At 39.4% G+C, this 18,150-nt stretch overlaps 1 protein-coding gene across 2 annotated transcripts in view; it reads left to right on the forward strand.

Annotated features, from left to right (window-relative positions):
• Positions 1 to 4,779: 4,779 nt before the first annotated feature.
• The window catches only part of TBC1D30 (TBC1 domain family member 30), an 81,503-nt gene continuing 68,132 nt past the window's right edge, over positions 4,780 to 18,150 (forward strand). For both annotated transcript variants that reach the window (XM_039234297.1, XM_039234298.1), the window contains exon 1: positions 4,780 to 4,937. The gene's annotated coding sequence lies outside the window, so the exon portion shown is untranslated. The remainder of the gene's footprint in view (positions 4,938 to 18,150) is intronic.

An 18,150-nucleotide genomic window follows, 5' to 3' on the forward strand; every position in this document is an offset into this window, starting at 1 on the left:
GGGGGGGGGGGCACCCCGCCGCGGCCGCCGCCGCCCCCGGCTCACCTGGGCACACCTGGCTGAGCCGCCCAGCGCTCGGGCATTACGTTTGGGGCGTCTTCTTTGACGCGCGGCTAGGTGACCACGGGGTCACTGATCGTGGCTGAACTCAGTTCGTATTGTCCTCCCCGCCCCCACCCCTCTCGACTTGTTCAGTGGAACCTCAGTCGTCGCGGGTGGTGGCGCCGGGTCTCCGCTCCTTCCCGCGCACTGTGTTTGCAGGAGGCCCAAAGCGAGAGGCAGCCCATCTTCTAATTGCACTTGAACAGCTGTTAACGACTGTTGGGAGTGACCTAGAGGGTGCCGCGAGGCGAGAGGCGACTCCTGGGCCGGATTTTTTTTTTTTTTTTTTTTTTTAATTTCTCCTAATCCGCCCTCCCTGGTCACACCACTAGGCCAGTATTTAACTAGTGAGGCAGAATGATTCGATAATGCAGTTTCTAAGCAGAGCGGATGAATTCCATTTCTGCCAGCCCGTCTGATTTCAGGAAGCTCAGCGGGTTAGTGGAGGGCCCTCCGCTGTTGACTTTATCACAGGGTTTGCTGGTACCTTCGATTTGAAAATGGACGTGGCTTTCGCGGGAGAGGCTAATTTGGTGTTTGTTTTGTTATCTGACTCTCATGCTCACGTCCTAATTGAGGTTCCCCTCCCCCCAGCTGTTCATAATAGCTTGCCTTTCAGGCACTAACAATTATTACAGATGTCTTTTTAAATAGATATATCAAGACCTCGATTTACAAAATCAAGTGAGATGCGGAAAACAGATGCTAATCCACCATGACATATCTTGAATTAGTGTCCTTGTGCTAAATTACCAGGAGAAAGAGGAAGGCGAGAGCACTACTGAATAGTCTCCTGTCTCCTAATTGTAATCAGTCTAGCTGGTGCCAGGAAAAAAAAAAATAACAGAAAAGGAATAAATCTGTCTGCTTTCTCAAATCTACGTAAACAGCTTTCAACTTCCTCTTTTGGCTTCCTAGCAAAGGCTTTTTTCCCAGCTAATTGTTACAAACGGGCTTCTACCTTCCTCCCCCCTGCCTGGGACTTTGCCTGGAGTCGTGCCATTTAATTTTAGTTTTTTATTTTTTTTTTTGGCTGTTCTCAGCGTGTCTGTTTATGCCAAGAGTTCCGTAGGTTGATAGGTCTTTCAGAATCCCACAAAATCAACTCTGAAGAACTATGATTTGCCTTTCTGTTTTTTACAAGGCTGTTCACTTTTCATTACTGATCAAATTTGGAGGATTGGCAGTTTCCCTATGGAAGAGGAAATTTGGCAAGCTAACGTTTAAAGAAGAGGTAATAGTACAGCTTTGCCAGTGGATTTCAAACCAGTGACCTCTCTACTAATTCACAAGATCTCAAAGAGTGTTTTTCCCAAGTCTCCATCTTATTGTATAGTTACTTGCCTGTTAACCTTTCCTTTCCTTTTAATCTACCCTATTAAGATGAACAAAAGTGCCATGTTATAATCTTACATGCATCCCCCCACACACCCCCTTTATTGATGAATATCAGTAGACTATTAAGAATAAACAGGTGGAAGCACCTAGAAACAGCTGACTGCATAAATAATTTTATGGTTTATTAGATTATTTGAGTTTTTTTTCGGGGTCAAAAAATGTCCCTTCTATCATAATGCCTCATAGATAACCTCTTCACCCTGTTAGGAATTTTGCTGTAGCGTCAATTTAGATATTTAGCATGTGTAGATCCTTTACTTATGTGAAGCATCAGAATGGTTTCTCAGGAAATCTTGGCTCCCTTGGCATTTTCATAAAGGAGATGAACTTTGGAGTCAGAATGCTTGAGTCCACATCCTGCCACTGTTGATTACTCACTGTGTGACCTTGGGCAAGCTATTTAACCTTTCTGTGTCTTATTTTCCTCACTTACAAATAAGGATAATAATAACACCTATCTCACAGAGAGGACTGGGTGATAATTATGTAAGTTATGTGTGTGAAATGCTCAACAAAGTTTAGATAATATTTTTATCATCGTACACACCGGAATTCCTTAGAGAGGAAATCATCCACTGCTTGTCATTTGATCTCGCTTTTCCTCATTTATTTAACACTTGTTTATTTAACAGCAAAAATGGCTGATGCGGTGGGGCATGCAAAAATAAAGGAGACCTTATTCCTGTCTTCAGGAGGCTTATATATCAGCAGATATTGCTGTAGAAGACATTTCTAAACTCAACTCTGAAGATTTTCCCCATATTGGATAACACACATAATTCAGAGAATCACTGAGCTGTGGGTACCTTAAGAGTCACTGAAAATGACTCTTCATTGGAAGAAAACTATAATGTAAATGCAAGATGATGATATTCCTACTCTTACTGATTCTGGAAGGAAACATTAAAAAAAATTTTTTTTAATGTTTTATTTATTTCTGAGAGAGAAAGAGACAGTGTGAGCAGGGGAGGGGCAGAGAGAGAGGGAGACACAGAATCCGAAGTAGGCGCCAGGCTCTGGGCTGTCAGCACAGAGAACCTGATGCGGGGCTTGAACCCACGGACTGTGAGATCATGACCTGAGCCAAAGTGGGACTCCTAAGGGACTGAGCCACCAAGGTGCCCCTGGAGGGAAACATTTTAAACATTCAAAGAAAGGCTCTTTGTTCCATGGAATGAATCTAGGGATGAAGAGCCCTCTGGTCTCCTCTTGTAGCTTGTTTCCATATTTAATTGTCCTTAGAACACAAGTAGTAACATTTAACCTAAATGTGCTCTTACTTTTCCTTATGTGCCACCATATTTGAACTCAAGATAAGAGAAATGGCCTTTGTTCTCTTCTTTATAGTAACCCCTTATGCTTGTTTTAGTGCTATTTATATTAATGTTTATAAAGATTGTTCACATTTGTTTCTCAGAATAATCTTCTATGCTAAGCATAATTTGAGACTTGGAGCACTATCTTGCCCAAGATCACAAAGATAGTTGGTTGATCCAAAAGGAGTTCTTTTAAAGGTCTAATGCATGATCAGGTCTAGTGCATTTTCCACAATGTGGTCAAATATGATTGCTGTTAAAGTTAAGACCACTTTGTACTGCTGTTAATCAGACCCTGAAAGTTCTTTGTCTTTGACCTCTGGAATTTTTTTTTTTTTTTTTTAAGCTTTTGAATACCTCTTTTGTTCTCTTCTGATCCTTGCTAGTTTCTCCCAATCCCTTTAAAAGTGCATAGCTCCAGGGCCCCTGAGTGGCTCAGTCGGTTAAGCATCCGGCTTTGGCTCAGGTCACAATCTCATGGTTCATGGGTTCAAGCCCCGCATCAGGCTCTGTGCTGATAGCTCAGAGCCCAGAGCCTGCTTCGGATTCTGTGTCTCCCCCTTTCTCTGCCCCTCCCCTGCTCATGCTCTGTCTCTGTCTCAAAAAGAAATAAACATTAAAAAAAAATTTTTTTTAAATGAATAGATCCAAATCCCACCCAGGATCTGTAATGCGGGCCTAGCCAGTGCCGAGTTGTGTGGAAACTTGCCTGATTGGCAGGTCACACTCTAGTAACTAGTGATAATATCAGGTGTGACAAATGAAACTCCCAAATTGTAATGATTGTTTACATAAAGATTGTTAATAGTTCCGATTCCCAAGTCTTTTTTCATTTGTGGAAAAACAGCTAATGGGAATATTAATTTTATGAATGTAGATTCTAATCCTTAATTTATCTGTGTAAAGGAAATGTATCTTCTATCATATCTGAAAAACTACTGAGTTTCTAAAATGAAATATTATACTTAATAGTCAAGCTATTGGAAGACTGTATATTTAAAACCAAACCAGTGTTGCTGTATTTATCTACATTAGAAAATGTAATTACATTATTTACTTTTAACTGATCATTTACAAAGGCGAGTGCTTTTAGAGACATTTGTTATCAAGGGCCATCTGGGTGGCTCAGTTGGTTAAGCGTCCCACCTTTGATTTCGGTCCTGTACATGATCTCATGGTTTTTAAGTTCGAGCCCCATGTCAGGCTCCATGTGGCAGGGTGGGGCCTGCTTGGGATTCTCTGTCTCCCTCTCTCTCTGCCCCTGCCCAGCTCATGCTATTTCTGTCTCTCTCAAAATAAATGAATACACTTTAAAGGAAAACAAAACAAAAACATTTGTTATCAAGGGTGCCTGGGTGGCTCAGTTGGTTGAGTGTCCAACATCAGCTCAGGTCATGATCTCAAGGTTTGTAAATTTGAGCCCTGTATTGGGCTCACTGCTGTCAGCATGGAGGCTACTTCAGATCCTCTGCCCCCTTCTGTCTCTGCTCACACACACATTCTCAAAAATGAATAAATATTTATTAAAAAAATTGTTATCAGCTGTTAGATTTATCATTGATGTAACAGATTCAAAAGGACTCTTTCCTTGTAAGCTTCCCATCTGAGCACTTTAAATATACAAAATATACATGCCAGTTTTCAGGCAATGAAAGGCGAATTTGCAACTTGAGCTACATGTGACAAGAGTCTTTCCTTGCTTACGCATTGCAAGTAGCATCAAAGATAAAACTTACCTTACAGGAATTGTCTCACAGCCAGGGCAGGAAATGTTTGAGTGATTTATTTGATCAGAATATGTCAGCTGCACACATACATTTAATCATGGGTGAGAAGCCAGAATTACTTGGTTTCAATGGATGTTCTAGGTATTCATCCTGTGATTAGTAAGTGTTACATTGGAATCTGTATTCTTCTCAGGGTATTTATTTTCTCATTCTTCTTTTTCTTTGATAGACACGAATGAACTAAAGACAATCCTTCAAGAGCTAAAGTATAGAATCAGCGTACAATCCGCGAAGTTACTTCGGCAGCTGAAGCAAAAAGATAGGCTTCTGCATAAAGTACAGAGAAACTGTGATATTGTGACTGCGTGCCTTCAGGCCGTGTCCCAGAAGCGGAGTAAGTGCTAGAGTGGGGGTTATGCCTTGGGCTCCATGCGTCTGGAACGTTAGTGGAGCTGAGCCAGTAGTCGTTGTGTTTTTGAGTACATTGCAAAGTTTTAAATGGAAGCTTAGACCATCAGAACTTAGAACTATGAACCTCTCAGTTTCCTGGGGGTTTTTTTGTTTGTTTTGTGTTTTGGGTAAAAATGTGTAGTCCATGTCTGACGTTACAAATTTTGTTTTATTATTCTAGATTTGAAATAGTGCTTCATTTTGACAATGGTTATTTTTACCTGATGCTAAATAATGACTAAAATATTTTTAGAACTGCATCCAATAGACACAGCCTACAAGGCCTTTGTTCTCTTCTCTGTGTTGCTGTAATAAGTGAATTAAACATTGACTTTCAAAAAGGACACTTATAGCAGGAACTTACACTTGCTTTGGAATTTAAAAAGGACGAAGTATTTTAACAAATTAAATCTGTCTCATAGGTCATCCATCCATAGCTAAGAGCTGTGTGGTTTGTTAACTGAGTTAATGTTCAATCACTGATCCATGTTAGATATGGGAGGTAAAACCTTGTCAATTAGTCTTTTAGTTTTCCATGCAATAGTTTTATGTTTTATTCTGCTAACATTTCCCTGTTTTTGTTTTGTATTCTTTATTAACATGCAGCACGGCAGAACAGTATTCAGGTATGGCAAATTTAGGCACCAGTGATGTTTTGATCAAATGCCTGTGACAGGTTTTTGGGTGCATGTGAACGTTGCTTTATTTTGTTCCTTTATCCCATCACATTTTATATATGAAGTGATACCTTTTAGTGTTTTTTTTTTTTTTTTTTTTGTTTAATTCCAAATTAAGATGTGTTTGTTTTCATAAGATAATTTTCAGGGCTTGATTAGTTTCAGATAATAAAATTAATGGCTTAAATTTCATTCTTATGTTTATCGTGAAAAGTAAATACCATGTTTTCCTCCTCCTGTTTTATTATATCACCGTATGTTTCCCCCGTGTTATCACTTTGCTGTTTACTAAAGAAGGTTTCAACCAAATGTAAATTAAACAGAATGTTGCTTCATTGTCATACTCATAGGATGGTCTATCCAAGGAGCAGGATGTAAGGGAATTACCTGGTTTTGAATAGGGTTTTCTCCAGAGCTGGGCACTCATCTGAAATAGCTAGAGAGAGAGGATACAGATATAGATACACATACACATACATGTATATTTTATATGTGTATCTATCTACAAAGAGTTGGCCTGTGTTATAAGTTATTTGATATTTTTCCATGGATTCTGATTGATTCACATGTGTGTCTAGTAAAAATTCTATTACTTTCCCTTTATTTTGAAATACCTCGAGTTTTCTCTTTTCAACTGTGTTTTCATCTCCCATTATTATGGTTCGGTACCAGAAGTGAAAAGCACAGAGTGGTAAATGCAGGGAGTCTGGATGTGTGGGAAAAAGTACAAGGGGGGAGGGCACTAGTGTTAGGAGACAGGGAGAATGTCTGGCTGACACAGGATTACGGGGTGGTAATTCCCAGGGACTGATAATCACTTAGAGTTTGAATTTACTTAACTGATAAAGGGAAGGGCATTTGTGTTTTTTAGAAAAATGTGTCCACAAGCACATTTGTGCTCACAGTTGTGAATTTGTGAACGCAGCCTTCCTATGTATTTTATAGTTTGTCTCTTCAAGACTTTTGTATTTCTTTTTCCTTTTTTTTTTTTTTTTAATGTTTTACTTATTTTCTTGAGAGAGAGAGAGATACAGCGTGAGCAGGGAAGGGTCAGAGAGAGAGATACAGAATCTGAAACAGTCTCCAGGCTCTGAGCTAGCCGTCAGCACAGAGCCCGACGCGGGGTTTGAACCCACAAACCATGAGATCATGACCTGAGCTGAAGTCGGATGCTTAACCGACTGAGCCACCCAGGTGCCCCCACCGTTTTGTATTTCATAGAGTACGGCATTAATGCCTCTTAACCTTGGGAGTTAAATTATCATCTTTGTAATAAGATTCTACTAACTGGAACAGAATGTTTTTTGTTGAATTAAGAAATGACAATGGATCAGGGGCGCCTACGTGTTGCAGTCGGTTAAGTGACTGGCTCTTAATTTCAGATCAGGTCATAGTCTTGAGTTTCGTGAGTTCAAGCCCTGTGCCAGGCTCTACGCTAAGAATGCAGAGCCTGCTTGTGATTCTCTCTCTGCCCCTCCCCTACTCACTCACTCTCTCTCTCTCACACACACACACACACACACATACACACACACACGCACACACACACGCACACACACACACTCTAAATAAACTTTTAAAAAATCCTTAAGAAATGACAGCAGATCGGAATTATTGTTCTCATCATATATTGTATTATGGTGTACATATTGTTCAAAATATCTACTGGTTATTTCTTCAGAGGTTAGATGTTTTGTGACTAGATGTCTGATTCCTGTAGTTGCACATTTTGCCTCTTTCCTCAAAGTCAACTAATAAGTACATTTGATTAGAGTTCTAAAGAATTCGGACTTTACTGTTTTGTAATGAATAACTGAGCTTTCATTTCAGCAGTGATTGGCAGTGATGCATTCAAATACAACACGTATGTTGACTTCTTTGTATTTAATATATGGAAGCCCAGATAACCCTCATTTTCCCTCTATATATGGATTCAGTGCTTTTAATTCTTTCCATAAGTGATGTTTCCCCTTCCATAACATGTTATAATATAAAACAATATAAAACTTTTAATCTTTTGTTAAATTGGGTTGTTTCCTATTGATACACTAAAGGGGATATGATTTTATAAGCAAGTATGGATTATGAACCAAAATGACTAGATTGTTTTTATTTCAAACACATATAACTGCTTGGATTTTATGGTTTCTTACACCAAGCCTTATGGTAGAATCCCTTTATTATTTACTTAGTTTGTTTCAAGTTTTTATTTAAATTCCAGTTAACTTATAGTATAATATTAGTTTCAGAAATAGAATTTAGCAATTCATCACTTATATATAACACCCAGTACTCTTCATAACAAGTGCCCTCCTTAGTGCCCATCACCCATTTAGCCCATCCCCCCGCCCACCTCCCTTCCAGCAACCCTCAGTTTAGTCTCTGTGGTTAAGAGTCTGGGTGATCGCCTGCCTTTCTCTTTTTTATCCCCCTAAGTTTATTTGTTTTGTTTCTTAAATTCCACATATGAGTGAAATCATATGGTCTTTGTCTTTCTCTGATTTATTTCCCTTAGCATAGTACACTCTAATTCCATCCACACTGATGCAAATGTCAAGATTTCATTCTTTTTGATGGCTGAGTTATATTCCATTGTATATTTTTACAATGTCTTTATTCATCAGTCGATGGACATTTGGGCTCTTTACATAGTTAGGCTGTTGTTGATAATGTTGCTATAAACATTGGGGACCATGTGTCCCTTCAACTCAGTATTTTTATATCCTTTGGATAAATACCTAGTAGTGCAGTTGCTAGATCGTAGGGCAGCTCTGTTTTTAACCTTTTGAGGAACCTCCATACTGTTTTATAGAGTGACTGCATGAGTCTGCATTCCCACCAACATTGTGAGAGGGTTCCCATTTCTCCACATCCTTGCCAACTTCTGTTGTTTTTTTGTGTTGTTAATTTTAGCCATTCTGACTGGTGTGAGGTGGTATTTCATTGTGGTTTTGATTTGTATTTCTCTGATGATAAATGATGTTGAGCATCTTTTCAGGTGTCTGTTAGCCATCTGGATGTCTTACTGTTGTTGACTATTTCTTGCTGTGCAGAAACTTTTTATCCTGATGAAGTCCCAGTAGTTCATTTCTTGCTTTTGGTTCTCTTTTCTCTGGAGACATATTTAGTAAGAGGTTACTATGGCTGATGTCAAAGAGATTGCTTTGTTTTATATTTTTTAATTTTTATTAAAAAATTTTAATGTTTATTTTTTAAAATTTGTTTTAACATATGTTTATTTTTGAGAGACAGCATTAGCAGGGGAGGGGCAGGGAGAGAGAGGGAGATAGAGTATCTGAAACAGGCTCCAGGCTCTGAGCTGTTTGTCAGCACAGACCTGACATGGGGCTCGAACTTACAAACCATGAGATCATGGCCTGAGCTGAAGTTGGACACTCAACCAACTGAGCCACCCAGGCAGCCCAATGTTTATTTTTGAGAGAAAGAAACAGAGCAGGAATGGGAAAGGCGCAGAGAGAGCCGGAGACCCAGAATGGGCCCCAGGCTCTGAGCAGTCAGCACAGAGCCCAATGTGGGGCTCAAACTCACAAACAGTGAGATCATGACCTGAACCGGAGTTGAACACTCACTGACTGAGCCACCCAGGCGCCCTGAGGTTGCTTTACTTAAAAAAAAATTTAATGTTTATTTATTTTTGAGAGACAGAGAGACAGAGAGAGACAGAGTGCAAGCGGGGAATGGGCAGAGAGAGAGGGAGACACAGAATCCAAAGCAGGCTCCAGGCTCCGAGCTGTCGTTACAGAGTCCGACACTGGGCTTGAACCCACGAGCTGTGAGAGCATGACCTGAGCCAAAATCAGAGACTTAACTGACTGAGCCGCTCAGGTGCCTGAGGTTGCTTTATTTTAAAATAGGATGGGATTATGAAGAGCAGGATCAATAGTTGCCTTGTAGAAGATCATGTGCCCCCCATATTTAGCCATTTATCTAAGGATAAGCATGGTGTAACCACTTTAATATTAATAGTAAAATTAATAATAAGAATGGTAGTACTTTTACTAGTCATTATGTGCACACAGGTGTGCAGGAAAATTGACTTCAAGGTTTCAAGACAATGGGAAAATTAGATGAATATTTGGCCAGGAGTTTTTTGTTTTTCTTTCTGATGTTAAGGTTTTTAAGTGGTTTGCTTATTATGTGACTTAATTATTTTTCCTGAAGGCAGAAGGGAGGCCATCTTAATTATCAGCATTTTCTAATTTTATAATTTTCTGCATTGGTAGTATATATATTTAAGTTATGCTAGCTGAGTTTGTGAAATCGTAGTATAAGTAATAAAATCGAGCTGTCATTGGAAAACTGGTAAGAAAGAAGGGTGGAAAAAATGTGAACATTCATGAAAGTATTGTCTTTATATTTTAGCCTTGTCAATAAGTACAGGAATTTTAAACAGCTTACTGCCTCATTGGATTAATGTGTCTACCCTGGCATCTTGATAACACTGTGATTAAATCTTGCTGTCTATCATAAACACCTGGCAAACACTGACACCTGTCAAATAATGAGTGGTCCTTATTCTTCTTTCCCTATGGCTGTCTTCTCTAAAATAGTCTTCTCTGTGGCAGGAGAAGGAGTCTGTCTGGCTCCAGGTTGGTGGCACTGACAGTCAACATTTCCTGCTAAGAAACAATTCTTTTGTGTTTTCAGAACAAATTATAAAAGTAAACGCACTCAACCAGCCATTCCACTCCTAGGTGTTTCCCTGAGAGAATTGTAGACATAGGTCCCTGCAAACACTTGGATGTTAATGTCGGTAGCAGCACTATTCTTGATTGCCAAAGAGTGGAAACAACTCAAATGTCTATTAGTGGGTGAATGGATTAACAGAAGTGGTATATCCACACTATAGAATAGTATTCAGCCATAAACAGGAATGAGGCACTGATTCATGTTACAACTGGGATGGCCCTTGAAAACATTATGTGGAGAGAAAGAAGCAAGACACCAAATTCCATATACTGTATGCTTCTATTTGAAATGTCTGGAAGAGGTAAATCCATAGAAATGGAAAGTCAATTCGTGGTTGCCAGGGGCCAGGGTAGGGAGAATGAAGAATGACTGCTCATGGTATGGGTTTCTTATTCGGGTGATGAAAACGTTCTGCAATTAGATAGTGGTGATGGTTACACAGTTTTGTAAATTTACTAAGAATTACTAAATTGTAGAGTTTAAAAGCGTGAATTTTATGGTGTGTGAATTATATCTCAATACGGTTAAACCTTGGTTTGTGAGCATAATTCATTCTAGAAACATGCTTGTAATCCAAAAGCACTTTTATGTCAAAGTGAATTTCCCCATAAGAAATAATGGAAACTCAGATAATTTGTTCCATGACCCCAAAATATTCATATAAAATAATTACTGTAATATGATACAAAATAATAAAATACAAAATACAGCGGCTCCTGGGTGGCTCAGTCAGTTAAGCATATGACTTTGGCTCAGGTCATGATCTCATGGCTCATGGGTTCGAGCCCTGCGTTGGGCTCTATGCAGCTCTGGGCTTGCTCTGAGAGCTCAGAGCCTGGAACCTGCTTCAGATAATTGTCTCTGTCTCTATCTCTGTCTCTCTCTAAGATGAATAAACACTAAAAAACTTTAAAAAAAAAAAAGACAAAAACACCAAGAAAAATAAACAAATTAACCTGCACTGGCCTTTGAAAACCTTCATGGCTGATAAGAAGGAAACAAGAGAGGAGGGTTATTGTGTAGGATGACTTTCACTATCACTAACGGAATCACTGCTGTCTGTTGGTTCAATGGAATCTTTTTTTGTGTGTGTGGAACTTTAACAAGGAACCTATCCAATGACCCTTCCTTTTGCCTCCTTTTGAGGATTTTGCAGAAATGTGCCATTGCATTGACAATCACCCACAATCCTGCAGAAAGAGAGAGAGAGCCATTGGTTCAGTTGTGATCATGTGACATTAGGTGTCACAAACTACATGTATTGAAAGACCTGGCTCGTTTATCAAGTAAAAATTTATTAGAAATGTTTGTTCATCTTGCAGAACACTCGCAGAACAAGTTACTCACAATCCAATGTTTTATGGTATAATGTGTTATTGATATAATAAATACAATAAAATATGTTAAAAATATAGCCTATTCCTTATGGAAACTTTGGAAAATACAAAAGTGTGAAAAGGAGAGGAAAAAGCACTTTCTAAAGACATTTTTTTCATAGTTTTGAATATTTATTCAAGTGTTTTATGTTTTTTTGAAAAGGTGTTTCCAAAGTCAATGTACCACATAACACTTTTGTTTCCTGCCTTTTTCATATAACATCATAAGTTGGCATAAATTATCCATAAATATAATTTTGAATGTTTAATGCACTGTTTTTCAGTTCATCATTTTGTTTTGTTACGACACTGTAATAGTGAAAAACCTCCTTCCAGTCATGAGTACGGAAACACAACTTAAGCTGATTTAAGTGAAAAGGGAAATTGATTGGCTTACATAATTAAAATTCCAAGGATGTGGCTTCAGCTGTAACTAAATCAGATACAGTGGCCCATATACAGTATCTTTGAGAATATGATTTCATCTCTTAGCAGTGCTTTTCTCCGCAGCAGAAAACACCAAAATGGCCACGGTAGCATCTCCGATTATTCAACCTTACCTGAAAGAATAGACCTCTGTCCACAGTTCCAGAAAGTTCCATAATTCTCTTTCCTTGACCTAGCTGGGTCATCTGCTCACTAAGAATCAATAAATACTTATTTATGTATGCAAGAAGGTGATAAAGTGATAAGTACTATGGGAAATAAAAAAGCAGGTTAGGGCAGATTTGAAGTGGCCAACAATTGGTAGTTGAGGTTTCTTGATGCTATTTTAAATTGGTATCTTTTTAAAAAATTCATTTTCTATTTGTTTCTAGTACATAGAAATATGGTTGTTTTCTCCATATTGACTTTATATCTAGTAATCTTAACTTTTTTTGTTGTTGCTTCTAATTATCTGTACATTATTCTTAAATTTTTTATTTATATATTTTTAAAGATTTTATTTATTTTTTTAAGTAATCTTTGCACCCAATGTGGGGCTTGAACTTATATCCCTAAGATCAAGAGTTGCAAGCTCTACTGAGTGAGCTAGCCAGGCACTCTGGTAAATTCTTTTGTATTAAAAATTTTTTTTTGTAATGTTTGTTTATTTTTGATAGAGAGAGACAGATCCAGAGCTCAAGTGGAGGAGGGGCAGAGAGAGAGGGAGACACAGAATCCGAAGCAGGCTCCAGGCTTCAAGCTGTCAGCATAGAGCCCGACACGGGGCTGGAACGAACTGTGAGATCATGACCTGAGCCAAAGTCAGACGCTTAACTGACTGAGCCACCCAGCCGCCCCTCTTTTGTATTTTTTTAAGGAACATAATCTTTCTCATCTGTGAATATGGTCAGTTTTATGTCAATTTTCTTTATTCTTTCATTTCTTACACTTGTCTTGTGCACTGGTTAGTACTTCCATGATAATGTCCAATAGAAGTAGTGATAATGGGTGAAATTTTTATCTCAGGTACAATTTCAGAGGGAAAGTCCCCCCCCCCCCCCATCATTTTCCCATTAAGTACAATGCTTGCTGAACGTTTCCTGTAGAAATCCTTTATCAAATTAAGGAAATTCTCTTGTCCAATTTGCTAAGATGTTGAACTTTATCCTATGACTTTATTGCTGTATTGAGATAATATGTTGAATGTTAAAACAGCTTTGCATTCTTGGAAATATCCTAACTAGGTCATGAGATGTATGTTATATACATATATATATATAACATACATATAACATATATATATTGCTGGATTTGTTTTTCATAAAATTTTGTTGATGATTTTTATGGCTATGTTCATGACTGCAAGCCTATAATTTTCCTTTCTTATAATGCTCTTGTCAGGTTTTGGGAGCCTCATAAAATAAGCTACAGAGTGTGCTCATTTCTCCATTGTTTGGAAGAGATTGTGTGAGACTGCAATTATTTCTTTCATGTTTTATAGAATCCACTGGTAAAATATTTGGGCCTGAAGCTTTCTTAGTAGGAAGGTTTTTTTTTTTTTTAATTTCTTAAAATTTATTTTAGAGAGAGACAGCATGAGCAGGGGAGGGTCAGAGAGAGAGGGAGACATAGACTCTGAAACAGGCTCCAGTCTCTGAGCTGGCCGTCAGCACAGAGCCTGATGCGGGGCTCGAACCCATGAACGGTCAGATCATGACCTGAGCTGAAGTCGGATGCTTAACCAACTGAGCCACTCAGGCATCCCTAGGAAGGTTTTAAATTATGGGTTCACCTTAAAAATGATAGGATTATTTCTATTTTTTTTTTAATATTTTTATTTATTTCTAGGAGAGAGAGAGAGCGACAGCGTGAGCAGGGGAGGGTCAGAGAGAGAGGGAATCACAGACTGAAACAGGCTCCAGGCTCCGAGCTGGCAGTCAGCACAGAGCCCGACGCGGGGCTCGAACCCATGAACGGCGAGATCATGACCTGAGGGAAAGTCAGACGCTTAACCGACTAAGCTACCCAGGCGCCCCGGATTATTTCTATTTTCTATTTCTTCTTGTATCAGCTTTGGTAAAGTAGATAGGATTTGCCCATTTCCCATAACTTTTCACATTTATAGACAAAAATTTTAGACTATTTTTAGGGTTCTTTTGATGTTTCAAGGTATTAAAACAATTTCAGTGATTTAAAGAGGAATTCACAGGGCGCCTGGGTGGCTTAGTCGGTTAAGCGTCCGACTTTCGCTTAGATCATGATCTCGCGGTTCGTGGGTTCGAGCCCCGCGTCGGGCTCTGTGCTGACTGCCAGCTCAGAGCCTGGAGCCTGTTTCAGTCTGTGACTCCCTCTCTTTCTGACCCTCCCCTGCTCATGCTGTCTCTCTCTCTCTCTCCTAGAAATAAATAAAACATTTAAAAAAAGAGGAATTCACTTACCACTTAAAATGTTTTATTATAGAATGTATCATTATAAAGAACAGTATTTTAACACACACATGTATGTTAGAAATATATTTAAAAAATAAAGTTCTACGTATGTGGATATCTACTAACCAAAATTGACTAACAGTTACTAGAACATTAGAAACCCCTGAGTGCCCCTCTCTGGTTGAAATTTCCTCTCTTCCTCACATTCTTCTACTTTTCTTAATAGTTTTTCCACCTGCTGTATAAATTCCTAAATAATGTATAGTTTTGTGAAACTAAGAAGCAAGCCCAAGCCTAGTTACACAGAAAGGGTAATTAATGTTGCTTCTGTTAGATAAAAGCTCCCAAAAGATAAACCAGTCTCTGGGGCACAGTCTGGTGTTGGGTTCCCCTGAGAATGCACACATCCCCCTCTTCAGAGGGAGTCAGGGAGCAAGGTTATAAATGGGTCTTGTGGCATCTGCCAGGGCTGAGGTTTAGGCTATTTGCTGCGTGATCACCTAAGTTGGGGGAGTGGCCTGCTTTTTATTTTTGATTCAAAGCTTTCCATGACTTGCTCTTGCTCTCAGAAGTGGGTCAAAACAAAGCACTTTTGTGGACATGGAGGGGAGGAGTGGGTGAGCACTTCCTTAGCACAATGTGAGATAAAGAAGTCCAGATAAGAATGTGGACCTGCCCTCCTCGGCATTCTGTCCTTGAATTAGAAAGATGGTCCAGTAGCAGGAAGCATCATGCGTTGACTGCCATCAATACAACTGTCCCTTGAGCCACACTGCTACAATCTGGACTGACTGTGCTCAATCTGGCGCACAGCTGTCCCCTTGGGATTTCCCTTCCCTCTCTTTGCCTCCCCCCGCCCCACCCCGTGTTGGATCTTTTGTTCCCTATATCCCATGTTTTCTTCTTTCCCAATTATTCTTTATATTATTGCCCGTATCCCCTTGAGCAAGGGTGCGTGAGGTAGAATTTTGGAAATTGTGCAGGAATGAAAATGTCTTTATTAGATCCTTCCTTTGACAATTCTATACATGCTCCGTTGACTTCTGCTTCCATTCTTGCTCTTCAGTCTGAAGCCTTTCTGATTCCTCCTCCGTTGTACTAGATGTTCCCCGCGCCCCCACCTCTCTGAAAGCTTGTGGAATTTTCTCTTTGTTCTTGGTGTTCTGAACTTATCACGTTCCTTCTTATTTTGCTTGGTGTGGGTCTGTTTTCAGCCATTGTGCCAGGCCTCTATAGACTCTTTCAGTCACACAACTTATACCCTTCAGTTCTGGAATGTTTATGTAAATTATTCCTTTGATGCTTTTCCTTCCTCCTCTTCTTTTTCCTCATTCTGGAATCCTATCTTTTGGCTTTTGGAACTTCTGGGTTAGTTCTCTAATATTCTTTGTTTTCTTATTTTCCATCTCTTTTATTTTTTGGTGTCTTTTTGTTTTTTATTTTTTTTTGCATTACTTTCTTGGAGACTATCACAACTTTATTTTCCAATCCTGTTCCTGAGACCTCTTTTTCTGGGATTGTTATTTGACTGTTTGTTTTATATATAGTATCCTAGTCTTCTTTTACAGATTCATGTATTTTCTTATTGCTTCAGGGATATTAATAATAGAGACTAAACGGACAAACAGAAAACAATTTGGAGGAAAGATTATACAAGGAGGAAAGAAACTTTCAAAACTGTTATTATATTTAGAGTCTTTTCTCAGATATCTAGTAGTCCTTGGCTGTCTGCTTATAACTAAGTGTGGGGGTCTAAAACAGCGACTTGAACTCCTGAGCTGTCCAGTAAGGCTTCTTGATGTTGAGCTCTGCTAAAGAGTCACCCGGATGGGCCCCCAGGTAAGTATCTTCAGGTCTTTCCTTTGGGGCTGCTCAGATTCCTCAGGGAAGAGCCTGCTGACCTCCTGCTTGGATTGTGAGGGTCTATGGGGGTAAGGGCTGGGGTCTCTGCCTTCAGCAGTCAGCATGTAGGTGGTCACTGAGTCCGTTTGTGTTAAGGAAGGTCCTAACTGTCAGCTGGCTACTCAGCAACTTTTTGTTTTAACCCTCTTCAGAAATGAAACCTCCAAACTTTGTAGGGATGAGAGAGGAGTAATTGCCCAGCCTCATGAAGTAGAGGGGGCGGATCTACCGATGCAACCGTTTCTCAGCAGCGTCCTCCAAGTTCTCCTTATTAAGCCTCCTCAAGGAGGAGGCTCAGTCCATTAAGCGACCAACTTCAGCTCAGGTCATGATCTTGCAGTCTGTGAGCTTTGAGCCCCGCGTTGGGCTCTGTGCTGACAGCTCAGAGCCTGGAGCCTGCTTAGGATTCTGTGTCTCCCTCTTTCTCTGCCCTTCCCCTTCTCATGCTCTGTCTCTCTCTCTCCTTCAAGAAAAAAAAAAAAAAAAGCCTCCTCAAGAGCAGGCTGCCCGCCTCTGAGTGTTTTGTGGGATATGTGATGTAATGAAGCTTTGCCCTGTCAACCTGGGATCTGGCTTTGTAGGCTCTGCTGCGTCAGTTTTTACTTGTCTGTATGCCTTTTGAGCTTCAACATTTTGTTGTTGTCTCTGCTTCTTTTTTTCCTGGTCCTTAGAGGTTATGATAAGAATTCCTGTACTCTAATTTTAGTGTGGTTTTTGTGGGGACCAAACTTACATGCAATTTTTTCTTTTTCTTTTAAAAAATTATATATATATATTTTTAAATTTATTTCTGAGAGAGAGAGACAGCATGAGCAGGGGAGTGTCAGAGAGAGAGGGAGACACAGATCCAAAACAGGCTCCAGGCTCTCAGCTAGCTGTCAGCACAGAGCCTGACGTGGGGCTCGAACCCATGAACCATGAGATCATGACCTGAGCCAAAGCTGGATGCTTAACTGACTGAGCCACCCAGGCGCCCCTACATGCAATTTCTTCATTCATATGTGCATATTCCTTTTCCATAAGCTCACAAGGTAAAAAGAATTTAGGTTTTTTTTTCTGGTTTTACTGAGATTCATTTGACATATAAGGAAGTTAGCATTTAAATTCAGGTAGATTTGGTGGCTCCTGACTGGCTCAATTGGCAGAGGGAGAGACTCTTGGTCTCAGGATTGTAAATTTGAGCCCCAGATTGGGTATAGACATTACTTAAAAATAAAATCTTAAAAAAAAAATTAAGGCCGATTTGACTTGAATTTGGAACTTGGTGGCAGAACTGTGAGTTTTGACACAATTCTGTCAATATGGCTAACAGATTTAGGTGTATTTTAATATATAATTAGCAGTTTGATCTGCCCTGAAGTAACTAAGAACAGGACTAGATGAAAGCAACAGGATTGTAATTGCTTACAATATTTTTAGCCACCGTTTCCTCTCATTAAAAAAAAAAAAAACCTCTTTAGTGTCTTGCAGCTTAGGGTTTTTTTTTTTTTCTGTTTTGTCCTAATTTGCTCATTCCTATGCATACTGCAAATTTGTGGAATATTTGAAACAGTAACAGCTTTTGAACCTCCAACTTCCGAGAGACTGTTGGGCCTTTGAAAAAAGCAGAAGATGTTTCTTGTGGCTTTTAGAAAAAA

This window comes from Hyaena hyaena, unplaced genomic scaffold, assembly GCF_003009895.1.
Source record: "Hyaena hyaena isolate Hyena2069 unplaced genomic scaffold, ASM300989v1 scaffold_87, whole genome shotgun sequence".
Lineage (NCBI taxonomy): Eukaryota > Metazoa > Chordata > Mammalia > Carnivora > Hyaenidae > Hyaena > Hyaena hyaena.